Here is a 3,078-nt window from a genome sequence, read left to right as displayed (position 1 = left end):
ATTTAGGAAAGTATTACCTACAGAGAAGACAAAATCAGCTGCAGCTTATTAGAGACACAGTTTGGTGCTAAAACCTTCATTGAATAAAAGGGGGTGGGGTGGCTGAAAGACAGGTAGATAGCTTCAAACAGAAGAGGTAGTGGGTAATTCAAAGAAGGGGAGTCATTTAAGAAAGCACAGAGGAAAGGCTGTGAGGATGGAGGTGGCAGTTACACTCAAGGAAGACATTTATCCCAATAGCTTTCCTGTGTTAGATACTGACTTTTTAAATGCTGAGTTTGATAGAGGAATTAAGTTACTGATAGGATATATATATATAAATAAATAAACACGTTATCTATAAATATATGTTTGTTTTGACACATCTTGGTTATTTCATTAGAGAAGACATATTGACTCAGGTCAGTGATCTGCTGCAGAATATTTTGGCCCACAAACCTGTCAATATGTTAAGTGCTTCTTAATCTCCCTAATCACTCTTTATCTTACTCTCTTTTAATATAAGTATTACTATTTTATTGACACCTTTAAAAACTCACATTTTTACCACCGACATTGACTTACTCATTCAATTAATCATTAATTTCTGGGATCTTAGTGTGTTTCAGGATCTTTGTTGGGCACTAAGAAATATAGATTAATTTCAAAGTTACCTTCCTCCAAGAAATTTACTAGCTCAAGGAGCATAAAGATGAGAGAACCAACTGATAATTTTATGTGTGACAAAGCTATTAGGGGAAATCAGTGTAAGCTGGAGACACGGGGGTGAAAGTATTTGCCAGAGACTGAGAGGAGTACAGAGAAGGCAGATTTATAAAAATACTCTGCAAGGGAGCAGAGGGCAAGACAGGAGCTATGCCTCTCCTCGAAAATAAGGCCTGCGGCTCTTTACACTGTTTCAGGGCTTTCTTACTTACGTCCCCAGTTTGCAGCGAGAGCTGCTAGACATGCAGTCTTGGGTGAAGGCCTTTGACACAGACTCCTTCGTGGTCCTGCTTCTGCATTCTTGGACCTGGACTGGTTTTTCTGGCCAGAATGGTGGGTCTTACACCCTGTTCCAGTGGCAAACGTAAGGCCTCTCTTACCGGTTCCAGCCTCATACCTGTTGCGCAAGGAGTGGGGCCTTAGTTTTTAAGCTCCTTAAACAAGAGCCTGATTTCATGTTGGCATAGGAAGAGAGACCTGGGAGATAACATGCTGTGAATCTTGAGGGTAAGCGAGGTGCTGGGTAAGTGAAGAGTTTGACAAGAGGAGACTACAGCATGGGGACAAAGGGACAAGGAAAAGGTACACTGGGGGGTGGGGGGGACAGTCCCAAGCAGGCAGCATAGAGGCTGTCTGGGTGCTGTCATATTACTGTTGACGAGTACCAGGGCACAGACCCAGGAGTACGTAAAATGGACTCATTAAGAAATGTACTTGGCGGCCCTCCCTGGTGGCGCAGCAGGTTAAAGCACGGCACTACGAAGCCACAGCCACTGCAGCATAAGTTCGATCCCCAACCAAGGAGGTGACCCACACGGTGCGACAGACCTCTCCTGACCCACCCGCTGCTCCCCTCAGCAGTGACCTCCTCAATCTGCCTGCTCTGCTCCCCACTGTCTCTTGTGAAGCCGCTCACTGCCCCTGTACCTCTGGCCTGTACCCCAGTTCTGTATGCAAAAATAAATCTTTTTTAAAAAATGCATTTGCCATTCATTTGCCATAATACTTATTTACCAAAATATTTATATTAATTTACAAATTTTGCTAATGGAGATGATTGGCTTAATGTGTTCAGCTACAAGGAAAAAAACTTAGATCTAAGTGATGTTAGAAGAGGCGCCTTCTACTGGTGCTCTGGTGATGCCCATGGTGGGGTGACAGCGCGGCGGTGGCCTTCCTTTGGAGAGGTGTGAGTCCCTACAGCCGTAACGCCTGAGCAAGTCCATCTCTTCTGAAGAGTTGGGAACTTGTACCCCGAAATCATACAGTGTCTCAATCAAAATAACGTAATCAGGTCAAACAGAAGAGATGTGTCCTTCGATCTCACAGTACATTTACACACTCTAATTGTGTCCAGACTGATTCAGGAAAGGACGCAAAATTGCTCTAGTAAGTTATGTTACCCTTTTTTAGAAAACTGAATTTGTAGCATAACCAAGATAAAAGAAAATTTCAATGAATCATGAATATACGTAATACTCTTCCTTCCCTGAGAAAATAGTAGGTTTGGGCCAAAGCCTGACCCAAATGAATAGACTTTAAAAGTTTTTAAACAATGTAGAATGGGTTTACATTTTTAAAAAGCTGCAAAGTGAGCAGAGTTCTTGTATTTCCTTTGGTGCTAACGTCGTGTATTATCATGGTCCATTCCTCATCTTTAATTTTCACTTAATGTCCTTTCATGTTTCAGGACCCTGTCTAGGCTATAGTACACCCAAACATTAGGAGTTCTTCCGTTCTTCTAAACTGTAAGTTTCTTACCTTGTTTTCTGATGAGCGTGACAGTTTTGAGATGGGCAGGTACTTTGTCAAGTGTTCATGGCTGGACTGTTCCGGTTTGGGGAGGGAAAGCCCGCGAAGAGCTCGGGAGCTCCCCATCACGTGGTTGCGAGAGCAGCGTGATTGTTGATGGGAACTGGAGCGCCCAGCTGAGGCGGGGACCCTCGCTACCCCCCTCCTCCTCCCTGTGGGAGGTCACTCCGTGGCCTCCTGGAGGCCGGAGTATTTACGCGAATGATTTGCACTTCGTCTGTGTGGGAGATTTGCCTGTTCAGCTGCACGTGCTTGTGTCAGTATGGACTTGTGGCTGTTTTATACTCCATGTTTTACATTCCAGGACCAGGTGATTGTTGTTCAGATTGTTCCAACTTGGGCCGCTTTCAATGGGTTCCTAGTCTCCCCGACACACCTCCATCAGTTTGCCTTTTGGTGACCTCCTTCCTCTGGCACCTTCAGGTTACTTCTGGCACTATGGTGAGGAAGGCATTATCTTGTATAATACAATTGGGGGAATGATAAAAAGTACTGTTATGAGTGATATTAGTATGCATTCATCAGTAGCTGGGCCTTTGCTCTTAAGTTATTTTTTTTTTT

Source organism: Condylura cristata, unplaced genomic scaffold (assembly GCF_000260355.1).
Source record: "Condylura cristata isolate star-nosed mole 26May11 unplaced genomic scaffold, ConCri1.0 scaffold00026, whole genome shotgun sequence".
NCBI lineage: Eukaryota > Metazoa > Chordata > Mammalia > Eulipotyphla > Talpidae > Condylura > Condylura cristata.
This window is presented reverse-complemented; position numbering follows the sequence as displayed.